This window comes from Colias croceus, chromosome 3 (assembly GCF_905220415.1).
Source record: "Colias croceus chromosome 3, ilColCroc2.1".
In the NCBI taxonomy this organism is placed as follows: domain Eukaryota; kingdom Metazoa; phylum Arthropoda; class Insecta; order Lepidoptera; family Pieridae; genus Colias; species Colias croceus.
In genome coordinates, this window is record NC_059539.1 from 7,046,777 (window position 1) to 7,070,674 (window position 23,898).

The 23,898-nt window shown below is 33.8% G+C and overlaps 1 non-coding gene across 1 annotated transcript; it reads left to right on the forward strand.

Annotated features, from left to right (window-relative positions):
• Positions 1 to 6,722: 6,722 nt before the first annotated feature.
• On the forward strand, positions 6,723 to 6,795 carry Trnak-cuu. The gene has a single exon. It is a non-coding gene; the product is annotated as a tRNA-Lys (tRNA).
• The last annotated feature ends 17,103 nt before the right edge of the window (positions 6,796 to 23,898 follow it).

Here is a 23,898-nt window from a genome sequence, read left to right on the forward strand (position 1 = left end):
ATTAATGCGATCGTAAAATTGAGCAAATTTTATTGTCTCGAAGGCATAATGGGAAACTAATGTACCGTGTTATTATTCAGATCGGTTGTAGCTGTAAAATACGAATGCTCGCCTGAGAGATCCGTCGATGCGTCGTGAACCCACTGAGTTCCCAGCGGAAGTCCCCTCTGCTATTTGAATATCTAATATATTTTGATAATAATTCATTACAACAGTTATGATATTCTTCCTTTACATTTTTATGGTTGATACGTGTATTCGATGCTAATAAGTAATAATAACCCGCTGATGCATGAACGTTTCGGAGGGACATGAATTTTAAATCATTAATTTGTCGGATAATATGACAATTGAAATGAGAATTCTTACAACGAACGTGTTGAGCATTCTTTAGTGTCTTAAACTTTAATAATAAATATTTTATTCATAATTTTTGGGAAACATAAAAATACTTCATTCAAAATAGCTACCTACTCAGCTACATCAGCTGTGTTTTGATTACAAGTTCCATGAGAAATTGAATGTAGATTTACATGTATTGCGATGGTAATCGGAATATTCACAGAAGTGCCACAGAGAGCTATTTGTTCGCTGTTACACGGCCAGTGAGCACGCAGTAGTTAATATGAAAATATTATTGAAACCACATGTCTCCGATGGCCGACCGTGGAATCCGTAATCAAGAACTTCTCGAAACATTATCTACGGTAATGAAGCGTAAAACAATACAAACAACAACAACTTTATAAAGCATTTGAATGCCATAAAACCAAAAAATATAACTTCAACAATACAAACGTCAAAACGTTTAAATAATAAATATCTATTAAATCAATTCATTAAATTAAATCATTATCAATGTTGGTATAGCTGTGGATGTCTTTAAAGTCGGTACCTAAATACGCGAGGTCACCAAAGTATTTTGGGCACGAGAGATAAATATTAATAAAACGGCGCGATTGTCTTTCTTTTTCGAAAGAAATAAGTACGGGAAGAAGGACAATAATATGCTTTTGTTTTTCTTTATTGTTATTGCCGTAAAACATTTAGCGAGCAGCGTGCGGCGATAAAACACGTTATTTTGTGTGACAAAACGTCGAGCTTCATGAGAAAATATTGACCCGCAGATAGTGGAATAAACGAATTATTAGTGTCAATTCAAACAATACAGAGCCGACCTACATAGAGCAATATTGTATTTTTTAATAAAATTTCCTCTTTGCCTGATATGTGTTTTTTAGAAATATATAGTTACTGTTATTATTTAATAATTTTCCCCACAGCTGCATTACATATATATATTCTATTTATTGCCGATAAAATTTTAATTATAAAGTCTAGTCCATCAAAGCGTAAAAATATACCCATTGTTTCATTTTGAGCGAATGCGATCCATATGTTAATGTGACGAACGATAAATTGGCCACTAATAAGATAATTGGAGGAGCAATATAGTGACATAAATCAACATCTTAACAGCTGCGGCTATTGGAAACCCCTCTAATGATGACACTGAAACAATTGCGGCTCAGACACTTTCGTTGACTCCATTCAATAAACGTAAACACGAATTTTGAAAATATACCAGCTCTATACATAAGTCATGGACTTATTGTTGTTTACCTGACAAAACATGTGAGTAATGATTTTTTTTTTAGATTACAAGTACCTAATACTCGAAAGACGGTATTTGTAGAATCTAATATAATATCAACATTTTTCTATCTTTATTTATTATATACTAGATTTCCGCCCGCGGCTTCGCCCGCGTTTTCAAAGGAAAACCCGCATAGTTCCCGTTCCCGTGGGATTTCTGGGATAAAACCTATCCTATGTGTTAATCCAAGTTACCCTCTATATGTGTGCTAAATTTCATTGTAATCGGTTCAGTAGTTTTTACGTGAAAGAGTAACAAACATCCATACATCCATACTTACAAACTTTCGCCTTTATAATAGTATTAAGATTAAGATCTTAGCCCGTTTAAATCTTTGGGAGTACTCAAGCACTCTGGAAATAACTGTTTAATCTATAAGTAATTGAATATATTCATTGTATTGTTATTACTAAAACGCTACTTCAAGTCTCCTCTAGACTGAACTTCAAAAATGTGTTTACCCTACACAGTATGAATCACTTGATCGTAAGTTTTGGATCCATTTAAAGTAAACAAACAATTAGGCTTGAGTTACAGCAGTCTTTAATAGTCGATATTTATTGTCATTCGAGTAAGTCGTAACCGTTTTAGTCATTTAATTGATATGAATTTAATTCTGAATGCAAGCATGACACATAAAATAATTCATATGGTGTCCCAATCATAACATTTGTTCGGTTAGCTTTTTTTACAACAAGTTTGATTTCTTTAATGATAAAAACTATTTCAAAGGTCCGGTTATTTTAATAATCACTTTATTAGCCGTAATAGCTATACAAAATTGTATTTTTACTACCTAAATACAATTTATAAAACCAACAATAAAGTCATGGTAAATTGTAATAAAATAGTTCACATATGATTTACGTAAGCCCTCATGTAGTGACCACGCATAGAATTATAAGAATACATTTCTCAACGGTTCACCGAATCGAACATTTGGGACAGTGGATGATTGGGAAACTAGTAAAATATAAATAATTTGGTTTAAACAAAATGAGGGCCATTTGGAAACATGAGGGTAATAAAACAAGTGCGTGCTGTGTTAACTCGGTCACAGAGGATGACTTAACTGGGTACGTGGGTTTGAAGATCGTACTAAATAGAAATGAAGATTATTTATAAATGCTGCACCATTAGTATGAATACTATGTAAACGGTTGATCTATGTGCTGGTACAGTCTGGTCTTACCGCCTTCTTCGAATTCATCGCTGTTATTAGGTTAATATTATTGTTATAGCTCTTCCGTTATATTACTGTGAAGGCTTTTAGGTACTTTTGTTCGTACCTACTAATGTAAGACTATAGTATCGAGTAAGTTTTTCAAACAATTATCTTTGCGTTTTGGAGGTAATATTTTTCATTTTCAAGTTTCAAAATTCTGATACCTATTTATTTGAAAGTTAATTTAGAGTGCAAGTTATATCAAAGGTTTTGGTTTCACCTAGCATTTGCTACTAATAGTTTCATGTGGATAAACTTATTTTTTAAGATTATGTAACGTAGGTATCAGTTGCATAAATCATAAAAAATGCCTTCAATAAACTATAATAAACTTGCTTAATGTATCCTTGACCACGGTTACTATATTTTTCGTGACAGCGCATAAAAAAACATAAATAAATTAAAATAATTTCATGTCAATGTGTTAACTTCATATGAAATTAAAATTCTAGACATAGATAGATGTACGTGCTGTGCGGGCGTTCGTATTTATACCGCACGCATGTTTGATGAAATCGATGTTTTGATATCAACAACATGCCTAAAATGTCGCAATTAACCCATACACAGAGTAGACGTTGAATAGGAATCACCTTATTATTGAATTGTCATGGCAATACTTTTACCGTGCAACTTTTTTATTACATGAGACTTACGATAAATTGCGTACCTATAAAGTCTTATTTGTTATTATAAAGAGGGCATCTTCTATTTCTTAAATCTTTGTGTGTTCTCGTTAAATCACAATACATATTCGTTGTAATAAATGCTAAAAACGCAAACAAAAACTCAAAATCCTTGGATCATGAATATTTATCACCCACATAAAAATTATGTTCATTTTATCTAATTGTTCTATGAAACAAAAATTACATTGTGTCATTGCCAAATTTTCTGCCATAAAACTCGATATCGGCTCATCAACGACGTAATTGAAACGTGAGTAATGGCTAAGTACATTATCGAGCATAGCTAACTACTTTTTATAAATGTTTTAATTAATTTTCTATTTTAAAGCGAATATGCGCCGTGTAAATACGCTAATTAATTCACAGCTGTCCAATTATTCTCTGCTGAAATTCGCATCATTATTAGTTTTATTTTTGATCAGAATTTAAATTTTTAAGTAGATATTCATCGCTGAAAGCTTTTGCAATGTTTACTCTATAATTACTCTCTAATTTAATGTTAAAAATAAATCTTCTTTACAAACTACAACTCAATACTGATTACTGATATACCTATCTTACACTCCTTTTTTTTTAGTGGGGAAATCTTGCATAGATACCCACGGCCTCCGGGGAAGAGGCCGTGGGTTATGTCGGATTCCTACCGACCAAAACCCCACTGTGTTCCGTCAAGCCGCATCAGCGACAGGGCCACGGGTATGTGTAGAATTCATCCGTGACAACCTATCTTACACTCCTAATTCTAACCTATGCCATATTAGGTACATAACAATACTCAAGTATTCGAAGATTTAATATGGGCTGTATGCAGATACAATCAAATTTACAAACCTTAAGTTTTACATGCAATTAGAAAACGTTCCATTGTTATCTCTCCCGTCTTGTTACGAAATAAACCTTCACCAGCATACTTACAAACGGTCTAATGAATTTGAAATGTCAATGATATGAATTTCTGACCAGGCACCACGTTGCATGCCACGTGAGGACGTGAAAATAATATCACGCCATTATTTTACAAATGCATGGGCATCATTTTATTATGAATCTGTATCCGTTGTGATAAAAGGTATTTCCATAAAGATATCTGTCCTCCTTAAGCATATTACGAGGACTATTTTCAAGTCCGAACACCGTGTTGAATACATTAAAAGTGAAATCTGACTTTATATTTTTAGCTATTCCGTTTAAACGAATCTTAATAAACGGGAACGGGTTTTAACTATTCCGTCTTGAAAACAAACAAATTTCTTAATAGGCTACCGGGAGTTATAGAGCAATAAAACAGAAATATGAACATAATTCAAGAGTATGTAGGTAATAAATCTTCACGGAGTCGTACATCACTGCGTATGCATTCTAACTCTAATTAATTTAACACTTTTTATAGCAAACGAGGGGGATTGAATGAAAGTCCAAAAAGTGTAAATGAACGTGTAGTGTATAAGTTATCGCAGGGCTCATTAAATAAATTCCCGTCGCGGCTTCATAAGCGGCGCGGTAACGCTTCGCGTGCTCGGATCCCGGAGGACGGTGGCAACTGGCAGATAAACACACAGTAAAAACCAACAATTTTTCCACACACGTGACTATAATTTGTAAATAATACGGATCATGTGTTGCGGCTCATTTGTCTTCCTTTTAACCATTTGAGAAGCGTATAATATGAATTTAATTCTTTAAAAATAGATTTATAACTAGCTTTCCGCCTGCGGCTTCGCCCGCGTTTTCAGAGAAAACCCCGTGGGATTTCCGGGATAAAACCTATCCTAATTCCTATCTCTCAAGTTGGATCGAACGTAAATGGTGTGCGAATTTATTATAATCGGTTAAGTGGTTTAGGAGTCCATTGAGGACAAACATTGTGACACGAGATTTATATATATATATATATATATATATTAAGATAGAATACCTACTTACAAAAAACATTATGAATGATAATATGTATTATTATCAATAATTACGGCACGAATAGTCAGTTTTTAATGCAGAATGCGTCTCATCCTATAGCTAATTGTGCCTCATTTAAATGATTCATATTAGATACATATACCCAAACTATATTTTTAAAGCAATGATTCGTTCAGTCAATGCAATTTTTTTTCACAAAACACATTTGTATTTTAGGGTATATAATAGCAATGTCTTATTTACCTTACTACATCAGAAATATCTGTAAATGTAAGAATGATCTTGTTACAAGTGACGATTAGGATATAACTTATAGATAGTATCCTACAAGCTATATTAAGCAGTGTATGATGAGTGGTCTGCCAGGGTAGCAGCGTGGCAGACAGATGTCATCTCATGATATACAGGGCACATTGTGTGGTAATTTCGTTCGACCATTTAATTGCCGTTTCACTGTATTCTGACAGCAGCGAGATTAATTTATAGAGACACCTTGAATTAGTTAATTTTAAAACAATATGATATATCATCATTAAGATCCTTCTTATTATTGAACTGTTCAAATGTTAGGGCAGCGCTGGTCTTTCGAGACGTTCTTTTAATTTTATGTTCATTAGTTGACATGGTGGTTTCCATTATTGGACTGGTACTCTGAAACAATATAATGTACTAATCGTTAATAGTAAAACGTTCTATTTTCTATAGTTGATTGTACATATACAGTTTATTATTTAAAGAATATTTCTATAGATGTCAAGGGGGTATTTGATTCTCCAATTTCTACCAAAAATTCATTTCACTAACTAAACATTTTCAACTAACTAAACTAACATTCAAGCAGGTATAATATCTGTAATAGATAGTCGTTATAGTTTTTAGACGAGTACGTATTTCTGAATTCTAAAAAATTCTAGACCATGAAATGAATTATTGAAAGTGAAAACCTCAACCAAGCTCTTCGATTATGACGTTTTGAAATTTTTAAATAAGTATAGTTTTTACTTTATCTTTTCTTTTTATTGTTTTCAAGAATAAAATGTAGAAGATACCATATTATCTACATTTCTTATTTAAAAAGCTTAATCATCTACCTATTCGATTTTTAAACACAGTCCAGTTGTCTTGCCTCAATATCTAGATATTACATGATAATTGTTTTTGAAATTTGTTTAATTATGCAACATGATTAATTATAACTACAATATAGTAGGTACCTATTTTCAGACACCTTCAGCAAGCCCGGCTAGCTCAGTCGGTAGAGCATGAGACTCTTAATCTCAGGGTCGTGGGTTCGAGCCCCACGTTGGGCGTCAATATTTTTTTATTACTAGTCCTTCTTTTTTATTGATGATTCATAGAAAATAAATAAGGTAAATTAAATTATTCAAAATATTTATTCTAATTAATCCAAAATCCTTTTTGAAGCGTCCTAGGTAACTTTTAGAGTAAATTCACGGATTACTATTTTCAATGTCACTCCATTTAAAGCGTATCATTTCTGATCTTTTTTGAGTTCATCTATAAATATTAAAGGAGGTCGACTTATACATTTTTAATGCGCACACTGGAAACCACTGTAACATTATCAATTCAGCGTGTAAACATCGTGGAATCACTTGTTTCGTCATAATAAGAGACTTAAAAACACCTTATATAACACTGGCACATATTTTCTTTAAAAATCCTGTAAAAAAAACTTTAGGATATAATTTTTAAGCGACTTCATAATTACTATCTACTGTAATATTTATGAAATTACCTTAGTTATACAACTTACAAGTTTAAAAATACGATAAGCCTTAGGTACCTAGTGATTAAAACTGCCATTGGTATGCAAAATAATAATACGAAAATAATAATACTTGTGATTTTATACGAATTATTATCGTAAAATACGGTTGTAATGAGCATTTAGATGATATTTTAGAGGTAACTTCAGGATTTTTTTTTATCGAGCAAAATTTTTCCAATCGTGTTTTGGAAACAGTCATCCCATCACACATACGTTCTGTAATACATATTAGAAATTTCAGTGCGAAAAAACCCCAATATTTTCAATTATAGCTCATAGAAAACAGTCCATTTTTCCGTGTTCACCTACTAAGGGCCCTTAACGAATTATGGCCCAAAATTTTCCACATTATGCGAATACGTGATCGCGTTATGGAGCCGGCTAACGGATCAGATGACAATGTCGAGAACTAGAAGCGCTCGTGAAAGTGTATATGTATGTTGTAGTAAGTTAAGTATTTATGTTTCATTAATGCAGGCTTGTTAATAACGACACATCACGTCCTCGGTTCACAAGGCACCAGGATCAAGATCAAGAGTAAATTCACGGATTACTATTTTCAATGTCACTCCATTTAAAGCGTATCATTTCTGATCTTTTTTGAGTTCATCTATAAATATTAAAGGAGGTCGACTTATACATTTTTAATGCGCACACTGGAAACCACTGTAACATTATCAATTCAGCGTGTAAACATCGTGGAATCACTTGTTTCGTCATAATAAGAGACTTAAAAACACCTTATATAACACTGGCACATATTTTCTTTAAAAATCCTGTAAAAAAAACTTTAGGATATAATTTTTAAGCGACTTCATAATTACTATCTACTGTAATATTTATGAAATTACCTTAGTTATACAACTTACAAGTTTAAAAATACGATAAGCCTTAGGTACCTAGTGATTAAAACTGCCATTGGTATGCAAAATAATAATAAGCACAAACCTACATAATTATAACATTGATTGTTTGAATGAAAAAATTATAATACCACTTGTATTACAAGTAAACGCTCTTAAAATCATCGCAAGTTAGCGATAGGTAATATATTTCAAGTTTATTAATATAAACTTACTAAGCTGTTAACAGCTTCAATGTTCGTAAATCCAATCTCATAAATAACGTGATAAAATTAAGTGGCGTCTCACAACAAAAGTCATTTTAAATATGAAATGAGTTAAATCGCAGTTAACAACATAATGCGTGCTTTTAGATTTTTTTTGTTGACACGACGCCGCAGCGGCATTTCCTGCTACCGGATGAAATGGCATATTATGACACGAAAGCATATCTTACAGCTATAGTATTATAGTCGTAAATAGACAAGCAATAAAAAGAATATTCAGCTTCAGTAAAATGGTGATTAATTGTGTTATAAAGACCTTTATATATCTGTTGTTATTCTACGTCGCGTCATTTTATAGGCGCGACACTAAAATGTTTCCATACGGTTGACATTAAGCATATTTTGTGAACAAAAATAACTACGTGGAAAGTGCAGTCGAGTTAAGATGCGAAGTGGATTAAATTTGAAGAAGAACATGCAAGGAAATGTCCAATTAGGCATAGCTCGGGTATCGTAATGCGATAATTCCGCGAGCTCAATTGATTTCACGTCTGCAGATAAGTGGTGGATGTTGTCTAGTGGCCATATTATCAGATCGACGTGTCGCTGTCGCCACATGCCGCCCACTGCGTTCGCTGCTTACATTCGTACTCAAAGTTTTATAAACAATTATTATCTACAACAACATTCAATTCCGCTTTATTCGCTGTTGCTTACTTATCTCCTACACATATTTTGGAATTGAATTTTTATTAGTGAACCTTTTACGTATTCACTATTGATTAAGCGACATAAACAAAGACGTTCCGAACATATACGCCCAAATAATATGTATTTACAACGAGAAACATTCAATTATGCTAATTTTTATGGCTACTTAAGAGCGCTCGGACTTAAAAAGCCGAACAAACGTTCTGTTCTATCTTCATATTTTACAATCATAAAAAACGTATATGGAGCAATATGTGCATAAATGTCAATATTTATCCAGAACGGCCTGCGGGGAGCTGGCGAGCAGCGCCGGCGATTTATAAGCGACATTCGGGTCCACGTGCAGCCGCGGCGGCCGGCGCTCACAGCGGTATATCTCGTATTATAACGTCCAGCATCGTAATTGTCGATTAATTATCTCAACTTCAATAAAACATACGATACTCAATATGAAATTGTATAATTTTAATCGCCAAACTCCACTAATAAGGCATAACCGACGCCGCGCCGTGGCGGTCGAGAATTCTTATTCGTCCCGATCGTAAAAATGTAAAAGTTCTTAAGGGGGGTTAGGCGGTCAGCGAAAATTCAGCTATTGGGGCCTGAGGTAAGCGGGGAGGGGGTCCGCGTTTAGTATGGAATCAACGTGCTCGAAACTAAAAATCGTAAGCGCCATTCACATTTTTATCAAAAAGTGAATGAAAATATTTAGTATTTTCTAAATCTAAAACAGTCACGAAATCGAGAAGGTAAATACCTATGTACTTGTGATTTTATACGAATTATTATCGTAAAATACGGTTGTAATGAGCATTTAGATGATATTTTAGAGGTAACTTCAGGATTTTTTTTTATCGAGCAAAATTTTTCCAATCGTGTTTTGGAAACAGTCATCCCATCACACATACGTTCTGTAATACATATTAGAAATTTCAGTGCGAAAAAACCCCAATATTTTCAATTATAGCTCATAGAAAACAGTCCATTTTTCCGTGTTCACCTACTAAGGGCCCTTAACGAATTATGGCCCAAAATTTTCCACATTATGCGAATACGTGATCGCGTTATGGAGCCGGCTAACGGATCAGATGACAATGTCGAGAACTAGAAGCGCTCGTGAAAGTGTATATGTATGTTGTAGTAAGTTAAGTATTTATGTTTCATTAATGCAGGCTTGTTAATAACGACACATCACGTCCTCGGTTCACAAGGCACCAGGATCAAGCCTCACATTTATATTCCGTCAGGTTTGTTGTGGCGTTTAGATTTGGATTATGTTTGGTAATTGTCATTCAAGTGAGAGCCCGCAATGTTTGTATCAATTCGGATATAATCATGATACAATTTATGAACGACACGCTGATCGTTTATAGATGACTTGTTCGTTTATCCAGTGAAGAATTAATGCGAATCGTTAAGGGGGGTTAGGCGGTCAGCGAAAATTCAGCTATTCGGGCCTGAGGTAAGCGGTGAGGGGGTCCGCGTTTAGTATGGAATCAACGTGCTCGAAACTAAAAATCGTAAGCGCCATTCACATTTTTATCAAAAAGTGAATGAAAATATTTAGTATTTTCTAAATCTAAAACAGTCACGAAATCGAGAAGGTAAATGCCTATGTACTTGTGATTTTATACGAATTATTATCGTAAAATACGGTTGTAATGAGCATTTATATGATATTTTAGAGGTAACTTCAGGAATTTTTTTTATCGAGCAAAATTTTTCCAATCGTGTTTTGGAAACAGTCATCCCATCACACATACGTTCTGTAATACATATTAGAAATTTCAGTGCGAAAAAACCTCAATATTTTCAATTATAGCTCATAGAAAACAGTCCATTTTTCCGTGTTCACCTACTAAGGGCCCTTAAAAATAACTACGAGTGTCGATGGTTTGTAAGCAATTATGTGTACACATGTCCACATATCACTTCGTTTCGTTATCTTGGTCAAACATTTGTATTCCGGCTTACCTCTAACTGTTGCGATATCTACATCAGATATTTCAATAAGCCATTCGACGCGTGCTTAATTCTCTATAAGTAATCTTTTTCTTCAAGACAGAAGTAGATTATTCTATCTTGAAGAAAAATGATATATATATTTATATTAATATCATATTCAAAATTTTTGACGTGACAACATGACTCATGCGGCGTTACCTCGCGCTCTGAGGCGTTCCGTAAGGCTTGAAGTGCAAGCGAGAGCGCGGAACCAGCGACAAAGAAGCACAATCGGCCGTTGTCACGTTCAACTATCGTCAGTAAACCGACTTTACAGACAACCAATTTTTTTGTTAAAATATTACATTATTCATAAACGTATCAAAATAGAATACAATGCACAATAAATCCAATGAAAAGCCAATGACAAATTATAATAATAGGGCACACCTGCTATTCTTTTGATCATAAATTTCTCTCATTTATGACTTTAATCGAGCGGAATGCACATGTTAACATAGTTGTATCGCAACAAAGCAGTGCTCAAACAATGCTCGTACATTCTAATATTTTTTGTATCACAGATATTCTCTTTCATCTCGCTTAATTTTAGACCAACTATAGTTTGCATTAAGATCGTGTCATTATTGTCTCTGTTCAGGACAAGCGATAAACAACAATGTCTTACAAGTACAAGCGATACAGAGCACTTTCTATTTTATGCCTTTCGGAAAGGGTTGAAGTTCGCTTCAATAGATTCCGGGTTAAGTGTAAGATTGTGTGGAGGTTGTAAGCGATAAATAATAAGCGACACTAGTAAGAGTCTGTGTATAGATGTCGTTGGAGTGCTTACGCTGGAGTCACGGGTCGAATTAGTGGATTGTTGGTTGCATATGCGCAGGCGGTAGGTTTTGTCTAGTCGCGCTCGGTCTTCTCCGAGCATTAATCTCTCGCAGGAGATGAAGCGATACGCATTTGTCATCATGTCCCCGATTAACTTCGTGAAACTCGTTGTATTGTGTCTGATCAATTGAATTATTATCTTAACGATGATATTATGAAATGACTCTATTAAAACCTAATTGAACGTGCTCTTCGTATTCTTTGTTTCAATGATGTATCCATATGGATATTGTTTTTCTTGCTGATAGCGATCGTGCATCGCTGTTTGTGGCGACTGAAGTTTAAATGCAAGAATACGGAATATGCATGAACGAGATGCGTACCTACCACACGCGAATAAATTAGTCAGTCGTTAGGCGGTCGGCAAATATCTCAGAAATATTATGTGCATGAATAGAGCTCCGTATGACGGACAGCAGAAAGGGCTCCCCTTAAACTTACCTTGTATTATTTTGTCATTATTAAATTCCACTGTCACAGACCGTTCTCATTTCACCCAGCAAAATATTGTATGCAAAATTATATGACATTTGAATGAGCTCAAAAAGTCGCGTTTGTTTTACCAATTTTTTATGAATTTAGCGGGTGCTTGAAGAATGAAGTAGTAGCCTGCCTTCCTAATACATGCCTAATAATAGTTATTGTGCGAACTTGGGGAAACGCAGCTTGTTATAGGTACTTCAATGATAATCCAATCGTAAATGAATTGTCAAATGAACAGAATTGAGCATGGTGGAAATAGAACGAGTGACAACAGAAAGTCCTCAAGGAGGCAATCAAGCAGTGTAGTGGATCCTCAGTGAGTTATCGACATGTCCTCGACAAGCCACAAAATGAAATTTCTTGATGCCGTCAATCATTTTCCCCTCTGCGTGATCACTAGCACTTGCTTTGTAGTGTAATTTACAAGCGTTGGCTATTTAATGATTTAGTTTTATTTGATTTATACGATATTTGTTACAGGAGCGACTAAATATGATGGAATTATTATGATATTAGAGATCATTAAGAAGTTATTTATGTATATGATTGTATAAATTCTACTGATATTAACACGGGTACGCTATCGCGAAAGGACTATCTGTTCTAAAATTTAGTGACATTCTTTTCTGAAGCTTTCCCATCTGTGTTTTTATAACTTTCAACAAAAAATAAAAACGCTGTTGCTCTCACATTTAGCCAGCAGAGAAGATAATCGAAGCATTATTCCACTGCGTAAGCCTGTCTGTTCGCTGATTGACGTTACGTTGAAAACTGCAAATATGATAGCTTGTTTGCTACATTTACCATTAAGTAAGATATTTGTTACCTTATATGGTATATTTTTGTTCCATTTATCCACTTACGTTCTGATTTGAAACAAAATATTTTGTTTGAGTAAATAAAAAAAAAGAATATAATATGGAAGACTTTGCTTTCGTTTTGGTTACAAAAACACAATCTCAAGTATGTTTACTCAACGTAAGGAAACAAGTTTAGATTATTTATATAATATTATTATTTTTAATTTTACGATACTTGTTAACATAAACTCATGAAAAAGAATTTTGAATTGAATCATCTTCAAAACCGATACTCGTATGAACCAAAAATTTGATTAAAATCGCGTTCATATGATTCACCCACTTCGTTTGATCACTTAGGATAAGGTATATATATAGACCGCAATCAGGATAATTAAAGAAACTAAGTGTATTCCTCGAGGTATCTACTACAAATAGTATTTTAGTGGTTATCTAATATTAGGAGTGAGAAAGGGATGATTTTAATTACATCTGACTCACATAAAGTATGACTGAATTATGAAGTGAAATGTTTAAGTGCGCAGCATTAACTATTGAATGTGCACACCGCGAGCGGTGAGCAGACGGAAAAATATTTCAGAATTGAGATTGATGTCGCACGCATGTGCAGACGGCTTGTCTTGTATGCAAAACGACTTGCTTTTAAATATAGAACTAATTTATGGTCATACTCCGCGATTATAGATAAAAATAACCGACGTAACTCTCGGTGCTCATAATTTATTTATTTAAAACTAAAGGTAAACGCAGATATAAGTGAAGTGTTTATGACGCTAGCTTTAAGAAATAGAGATTACGAGCGTACTCAAGGATAAAGCGAAGTTAGATTCATCATTAAAGCTTATTATTTTAACGAATCGTAAATAAATTCCAATGGAAAACCAGTCCATACTTTTAACTCCGGTTTTGGCTATTAATTGGAATCATATATTTTTTGCGATAAAATAATATGATAACGAGATTTATCATAACTATTTGCATAATATTTGTGAGATATAATTTAATTGGGCAATAATATTATAACGATGGAATAGTGTCAATAAATAATTAAAATAAATCCAAATTAAGGGTGAGCTCCCACGCGATAAGAGGTGTTATTTATACACCTTCATGTCACAAAGGAACCGCTGCCGAATATCACCCATAAATATTGGACTGAGGTGTAATTTTTCACATACCAAGTCTTCTCGAGCGTCGCACCTTTAAAATAAATGCAAACAAAATTTAATAGGGAGAGATGCGCGGGATCGCGCTCTTCAGGTAAAAATAAACTATAGTCGGCCAATGGTTTGAGATATTTTTTAAGAAAGTATTCTAGCGAGTCAGTTAGCATAATAAACATATTACTTTTTGCTAACATGCGTCTTGGATTTACAGTTTCTTACAATCGCATTGTAAATCTTCGAAGATTAATGTTTCTTTGCTTTTTGTAATTTCACACAATTTAAACGTACTACAATAAAATTAATAGGTAGTAGTCATAAATATTAAAGCAGTTTTAGTTTTACTAAATTATCATTGATACTTTTAAAGTGGTATGATAAATTGATTTTAGCATAAGGGCCTAGAAAAAATTAAATATTATAATAATATCTAATAGTATCCCGCATTGTGTTCGTGCACTTAAACAATGTGTAATTTCAGAAACAACCTAACTACTTAATAAAAATGTAATAAATTCTCAACAAGAGGAGCTCGTAACTTTTCCAATTCTACAATATAGATGGATATAGAAATAAAAGATACAAATATAGGTAGATTATTTACGATTATTGGTTATGGAGAGAGTTGAGCGACGCGTCCCGCGAGCCTCGTAACCGGACTTCGCAAACACCGAGGGTGCTGGGCTGACGGATATATCCATCTTCGGGGAATACTAGGCCCTTTCTCAAATTATAAATCGCTGAGGGCTATCAGTAACGTGACGTCTACATACCGAAATCACGCTTTGCCTTTTCGCGTTTACACCTGGCCTAACAGAGCATCCTGCATTTGGGGGTTTTTTCTATTAGAAAATATACCTACATCAGCAAAACTATTTTTAATTATTTAGAATATTAAAAGTGTCTAGTTCTTATTTAAATCATCATTCACAGAGAGAAGTTAACTTATATTTTGTTAATTTATTCAGTTTTAAGAGGTCCAGGCATCAGCTATTTGTACAAAATAAAAACTACTTTTAGGTAGATATCTATATAGGTACCTAAAAGTAAAAGTAGTTTGTATTTTGTAAAAATACTTGCACCAGATCATTTGTAAGATATTGAACTTTGTTAACAAATCTTTAGACAACGCTGCAATATCTGTAAAGCAAATATATCAGTAGACGACCCTCATATATCAATGTGGATATCAAGACGACTTTAATAAATATCAGTATTTGTGACAAAAAATCGTGAATCAAATATTTGGCCTGCAATAAAAAATAGATAGAGACGTTGCACGCATTTGTAATAAAAGTCTCACCATAAATAACAGTCATGAAATATAATACACCTGCAATCTTGAGAAAATAGGAAAATCATTTTCCGAGGGCGGGCGCGGTCAGGCGTAATATTGTTATAAATGTACTTTCTGTGGAACATAAATAATAATGTTAGCCGCCGGACACCCGGGACGCCGGGAACAGCGACTGTGGGTCGGTCGGCGCGAATCGACGGGCTTCCTAAAATTGCTTTTTGAATACACTTTTATAAGGTGATAGTTTATATGCAATTTGCAAAAACTTTTGCAAATTACAAATTAATCTCAAATTATTGTTGGTGTCTCTTTCATGTAATGATCTTAACGTGATCCATGTTTAATGAGTACCTAAGCAAAGGACACACATTTTTATTTCCAAACTTATTCAATTGCGTAATATTGTGCCCACTTTTCCACAACTCCAAAACTCCAAAACTGTAAATATCTACAAAAATACATTATGAAATAGCCTAAACAGTGTTCACATTTGACTACATACATATTCTACATACGTAAGTCCAAATTCACCGAACAATCCCAAACAAAAATTCAGTTACATCTTTATAAAGAGAGCAAGTAGAGGAGAGTCGCGGTCACCTTTGGGAGTCATTTCGCACCGACAGCTTGTAAATTCTCCATTACGCGATATGAAATATGCCATTCCGCCGTTTACGATATCCACCAAGATTTCGATCTATGTTGTGTTCATATTTTTCAACTTCCCAAAAATACGTGGCATAAATTTTTTGTCTCGAAATTTGTTTATCGCACAAAATTAGTATTAAAATATGAAATACCATATTATTTTCACATCATTTGTGGAAAACTTTATAGTGTTAATTCACAGCATAAAAAAAATATCTTAATTATGATGGCATTCAATTTATATTTTATACAGAACATAAAATTTATAAGAATAGATAATATCGCGATTGCTCTGACGATATTACTGAATTAGCCTTAAGGTATATTGTAGTAATATTGATTTATAATTCTTTATACGATATTGAAATACATTTGATATTTCATACAATGGTCGACAACACCCGCTATGATCTAGTTATTATCTAGTAATAGATAGACAATTGTACCATAGTATTCAATACAATTAATAAATTAATTAACTCTACCTTTTTATAATAATCAGAATATTTTTGAATATGATAAAAAAAATATGTGTTATAAAATTTAAATAATAAAAAATGATTTTCTGTGAATTTATGTCTCGCATGAGGTGTCGTAAAAAAATAAATGATCTGATATTTAAATATTCATACATCTGGGGCCGTATTATGACCTCTTATTACCAGACAGTTTACGCTGTGAATTGGGACTGGAAATATCATATTACTTATTATGATCGCTTAATATATGGCTGGTGATTGTTATACTGCCTCTGGTTATAACCATCCTTTAAAGTCTAACCGAAAATTGTTTGGCGGAGATGGTTATAGCGTAAAACGTTTTCTAATGTGTATTTCCGCTTAATATTGCAGCTGAATACCTAATGTTGAGAATAGACATATCTGATAAAAAGTTATCGAATATGATAATCTGCTTGTGTAGGGTAAAAAGAAGTGAATCTTTCCTTGTGATCCTTGTACTTTGGATAAAATATAAGAAATGCTTGAGTTAATTTGTTTCTCACTTTATTTAAAAGTTGAAATATTTTTTAATTTTCATACGTACTGTTTGTTGGCTTCATTTTCAACTCAGTCATTGACATTATTCGACCGCATGTAACGATATTATAATTAGGAGAGCGGTTTAACGATGTCGGAAAAACTCAAAACAATGAGATGTTCGCATTCATGTCCGCCATAATGTGCAATCAAGTGTCTGATATGTGACCGTATGCATACCTAAATCTGTTAAAATTATCTCAACAGAAAAATAAAATCAACAATTTATTTAATTAGAATTTACTTTTCAGCCCGCTCGAATTATAAAATTGATCACTGCATTCCGAAGACAGGGAGTTAATAGTTTCAAGCTATGAATATTGCGACTAAAATAACTAACGTTATTAAGAGTCACGTCTAAACAATTATGCGTGTCATCACATGTCCTGTAGGACTTCAAAATAAAATCATCGCTATTTATGCATCTGAAAGCGTATTGATGGTATGCAGTGAACTCTTATAATGTAATAAATCGTCTGAAAAATATAACAGTCAACACTATGTCATACACGTGTCATCGAATGTCCCGCTCGTGCGGCGGCGCTGCGCTCCCTCCGCGCCGCGTCACGCGGCCGCTCACCATAAATTGTATCAACATAAATAAATTCTGGCGTTCCATATTTTAAAACTTTATTTTAATAGCCCACTATTCAACGAGGAATTAAGACGTGTTTATTAGCTGAACACTCGTAATACACAAGTGCTTCCTTCATAAGTTTCTTTGCTCTTTAATGCCATAAATCAGTTTTCATGTTAACTTAATAGATACATCTGGGCTGTGATTAAATGCGTTTACATAAAATGATGCATGTTTATTTAGATGAGCTTTGTACATTCAATTCTAAAACGGTTCAATAGTTGTTTGTTAGTTTAAGAAATGTAAGTAATAATAAGTTCATAATACCTAATTTAGTTACTTCTAAATGAACATAGTTTTGAATTTATTATGATTCTCGAGGTATCAATCGCTTCTATCGATGAGTATAAAAATACAACCATTAGTAACAAGCGGATAAAAGACTTCAATAGCGCTCACAACACAGGTTCATAAGAATAACCACAGCAGCAGCTGTGACACTAATCAATTAAATGCTGTCATACAGCTCTTAGCTTGATGACTATTAAACTACCGCATTTTAATTTTTTCCACCGAAAAACAATATTATGCCAATCGGAATGTTAAAAACACAATATTTTTCAACGTGCTCTTAATCTCAACAAATTGTTTAAAATAAAAATATTTAATGATGCGCATCTACAGGAGAAATGGGATGTTTTTAAATTTGCTACGAGGCATTAGAGATTTTGACGGGCACATTTAAAACAATAGCTGAAATCTTTAGACACGGCTATAAGTAATTTAATTTGAATCGTTTTGAAGCTCTGCCAAAATGACTAATTCGCGCCTGCCTGTGGTAGTTCTCAATTTATCACACATTTTTTATATTGCAGGATTAGAGTTCAAATAGAAAGTAAAAAAAATAAAAGAAACTACCATAATATTGCTCCTTATTTGGATCTTAATCTTATTAAATTTTATTAGGTATCTATTGACACCTTTGTTAAAAATCCACATCTCTGTATTCGTTTACATAATTTGAATTGTTTTACATAGCTTTCAAATTTTATTTACAACTACCGTCGTATTTTTTTATTTTATAAATATCTTCTACACATAATTATTATAACTATGGACACGATAAATAATTGAAATTATAAAATGCAATGTTTACGTGATCTTTCATATTATAAGGTCACTTAAAACGGCATCAACTAGGGGCTGAAAATGGTAAGTTTTACCTAAATAATTTTCATAACAGTTTTACAACGTCAACATTTAAAATATTACACAATAGGTAACATGCAAAATGAATCGAAGTAAAAATAACAAAGTGTATAAGAGAGCTTGGAGTTTGTAACATTCATGAAATGCCACCGTCGTAATAAAATTGTATAAAACCACGGTTATCGTAAACAAAACAAATAGCAAATTTTACGAGCCATTCGTCGCGCTTTTCCATTTGCATGGTATGACTATATGACAAAGTATTCCCAGTAATGGGCTATGGTGACAACGTAGAAGATCCTTGGTTCTTGTATGATACATATATTTAAATTCCATTATATTTTACCATCGGAAAAACTAATAAAATACTACACCAGTTTTTATGATGTCCTTATCTAGCTAAATAATAAGTGCTACGAGTTTAATTACACGAAGTTTTACGTCATTCAAATTTTTCATAAAAAAATATCAATTTAATGGGCTGTAAAACATATTATTATAGTTAATGTTCCTTATAAATTTCGGAACAACATATCTTAATTGCTGTGTAATATTTTTATGTAGCAATGAAGCGGAAGTTTCGTCATCCATTTAATTTAATTCGAGAACAATAAACGAAAACCAAAAACATAAAACGAGGTAGATAACGTACGGAATATTTACATTGTACTTCATGGACACGTTTCAAGCTGTTAGCGCTTCTTCATGATAATAAAAAGGTTTCAACAAAGGCCTATTAAAAACTGAAGTCATAACAGGAAACTTGATACAGCGGCCGGTATGTTTTTGAGAATTACCTTCTTTCATCATAAAGCCGCGCGCGGTGAGCGGCAGCTGCCAGCACTTCATGTGGTTTCCGAACGGCTCCTCTTTAATAATCTTGTTTATTTTCTGAACTGGAGCAACAACAGATCATAAAAAAATGCCTATTAAGATGTGTCACCCGGTAGTGTAATGATATTCATTACACTTTTAAGAAAATAGGTACACTTTGATCTTTATTCTGCTGCCTACTTATAAGAGAATAACAAAAACACATTAATTGCTAAGATAAATTATTAATCTTCTATTATTAAGGACGTTGGTGAGGTGAACACGTAAGCTGATAAAAATAAGTATTAATTTTATGAACGTAGTACTTACAAGCAACATCTTATAAGCAGTGTCATTATATTATGTCAATCACTATAGGATATGCAAATTGCAATGTATAACCTCTCCAGACAACATTAATTACCTAAATTTAAGGGATTTAAAATGCAAAAATTAACACATAGTACCAACAAGTCGAAATATACGCGCTAGTTATAATATACAGACGACAGTAACATCGCAATTAGTTACACATTGAGATTGCACACAGCAAACACAAGGCGAGCGTGTCAAAGGTAACGACAATACAGAGGAACAGTTAGCAATAAGGCGTCGTCTGCTAATAACAACAGTAGCATCTCCGGCGATATCTCAATATCGTAGGTGCGAGTTAATTAACACATGACGCTTGTGGAAATAGAATTCCTGTAAGTGCGGGGTGCGCGCGCGCCCCGGGCACACGCCGCACCCGCTCACCCGATGTTTGTATACAAGCAACGAGACTTCATTACGCCGCTGGCTAATGTATTCAACTTCAGCCTCCACGTTAGCAGCGACACTTCTCGGAATCAATATGCTCCTTGTATGTTTTGATTGGCTGACGCTCGACCCCGCAACCCGAATGCGCCCTTACCCGCCGCACAATAAAACACAATTTCCCGCACCTTCATCCCACGACATTAATGACAATGAATACAACGAACAGATTTCAATGTTAATACTTGACGGGATATTTCCTATAGCGGTAACGACCTCTGCATTGAACTTGTCCAATTTTAGGGTTAACGGGCATTAATTTGTTTTATTATCGGTTTATCGTTTTACAGTTTCCTGTTCTAAACGTTGTGACTCCATATTGTTTCAATCGACGGCTATTTTCACCATTGTTAAGATATTTGATTACATGAGATTAATGTCTGTTGTTTCTAAGTTTTATAAAAATAAAATATTACCCAATCCTAAACACAATCGAAAAAGGAACTCGGTATAAACATGCAAAGCAAACATCGCATTACTTTGATGAAACTATGGATATTGCAAAATCATAATGTCAGCTTCTGATCTCGCCCCTAAAAATAATAATGTTTCATCTTATAAAAATATTTCCCTTACGACTGTCGTTCTGTATATCACGGTATTTGTCACAGAGGATCACCCTTTATGTTCGTTTCCAGTCAAACCCCTTAGATAAGCGAGCCTTTTATATGCCAAATATAATATATTATGGTTTACATTTCTTACGAAAAATTACTGTGGACATACCTTACTGTGATTAAATCATGTATCAGCTCTGTAATTTGTCAAAGATATTAAGATAAATCCCTTAATTATTCTTCCTGAGATTTAGTTCGTTTATTAGCAAGACGTTACATGGATAGCCTACCTTCTTCGTGATATTTCGAATTTTAATTTATATCATTAACCACATATTATGAAGAACACAATGTTAATTTTATCTCCTATACCAGAAGTTAGTAGAGTTTATTTGATACCACGCGGTTGCTTATCCATACTTTGATAACTGAGGAGAATACACGAACCATTAGGTACTTCCGACATATGAGCAACGCAAAAATATCCGCGCATTATGGGTTATCAGAGGCACAGTCGCGTCTCCCGGCTCCAGTCGTCTATTCACTTGCCGTTCTTATTTAATGGATTGCTCGCTTTCATGTCCACAAACGTACAAAGTTTGCGATCCTCTGATCACGTGTACGAGGAAAACTATTTATATCAAAGAAACGTATTGCAATATTCAAATTCAAAAACGTTTCCTTAACAGCATTTTCTGATACACTCGAGTATGAAACTTCTCACCGATCTGTTTGCACGTCTATAGCTCCCCTTTCATATGAAAGACGAAAACAAACAGAGAATGTGCCAAATAGCAAACAATATTATACGGAATGCACAATAATATCAGTTCCGGCGGCGTGGGTTTTCCTCCCGCGAATAAATATGAAATTCGAAGACTTCTCGCGGGCGAGCAAATATTATGGGAGCTTTGCTTTGGTAAAATGATAACCGTCAAGATTGAAAATTTGGATTTGCTCCCGCGGGCTACGAGGAGCGCTGGTGAATGCTAAAGTACTGCATAACTTTGCTGACATTTCTCATCTTTCGTTAATATTAATATTGTACATTTGAAAACATAAATGGTTACGAATAAAGATATACATTTTTAGAATAAGAAATTGTTTGAAGGATCTCATTTTAAAACTCTGAAATTAAATAATGAGTTTGAAGAAAACATATATGTATCTAATAACGGGGTCGTTCTTTAAAACATACATATTCATTAAAATTATGTTCATATTATAACGAACTGATAAACCTTAACTCATTAGTTCGTTTAAAAATTAAAAATAAATGTTAAAAACAAACCAATCTGTAAAGTATTTTATAATTTTATTAAAAACACCATCTCATCCACAAAACAGTGTAGATGAGATCTGCGCTAGTACAGAGAATGCATCACAAAATTATACAACTACTAAAAATAAAACATCTACTCGAATGTTATTTGCAACAAATACAAGCGAGTTACTCACACGTACTGTGATTGAATCTGAAGAGTAACGACTCAACAAAATCCAACCGCAATTTTCTGCAATGTCATCGCTGCATATAAAAAGTTATGACCACTGGCAATATTTCCAAGAGGCAGAGCTCGGAGGAAACGATATGCAGTAAACGGTCGGGCGTGAGGTCTCGCGGGGCCACTGCGCCTCCCTGACCCGTCCGATTTTATGCCAATTTTCATAAAAATAAATCTGACTCTCGTTGATTGAACCAGTCGCCACCCCGTGTTCGTGATCGCCTTTCTATTTTATTGTTATTAGCTCAGTCGCAAGGGTACGAATTATTGTTTTGCCATTTGTCCCGAAAATCAGATAGGTGACCGATCTGGAAAACAAATAACAGTTCAAGCTTATACATATTGACAAAGATAGCACAAGATATTCAATATAGTTTCATAGAAAATGATATCAAGAAGGATGAAACATATTTCAGTACAAATGCATATCAGCTAACTTTTTAATCATAATAGATATTTGTTTTATAGATTAGGATCACATGCTTTTCTTAAACATAATAAAAGTACTAAGTCACACAATGTATTAAATATCTGATAAAAAATTAAAATCTTTAAGTAGTCTCTGTACAAAAAGCTAAACATATTATTTTTGGAAGCAGAAAGGATAATATAGACGCAGTACTATTTAGTACTGGGTGTTATGACGTAGAGAATTGAACGTAACTATTTGTTGAATTGAAGTAATTTTCTACTGCAAATTACAGGTCGTTACCACACACAGGAGCTGCATTATCTATACCTTGCTAGTTGACACTATCCTCTTATCTGATAGCATTCACAAAGTCAACCCTTACATGCAATGATCTTTATTTAAAAACAGAATGATTGAGAGCTTATCAGTATTGATTGAGTTTATTTGAAGCTCATAAATATTACAATCAGCCTTCGCCTTCAAAAATTAATTCCAGCAAAAACGAGTTATGTGGAGTATTTGGACAAAAGTGCAGACCGTAGTCAAAGAAGCATGGCGGGCGATCGTGATTTATCGTCGGCCGCTTTTGAATATTAAATAATCTTTAATGGGAGCGCATGATCGTCCCATTAGCCGACGTCGTTGCTTTCACGTTT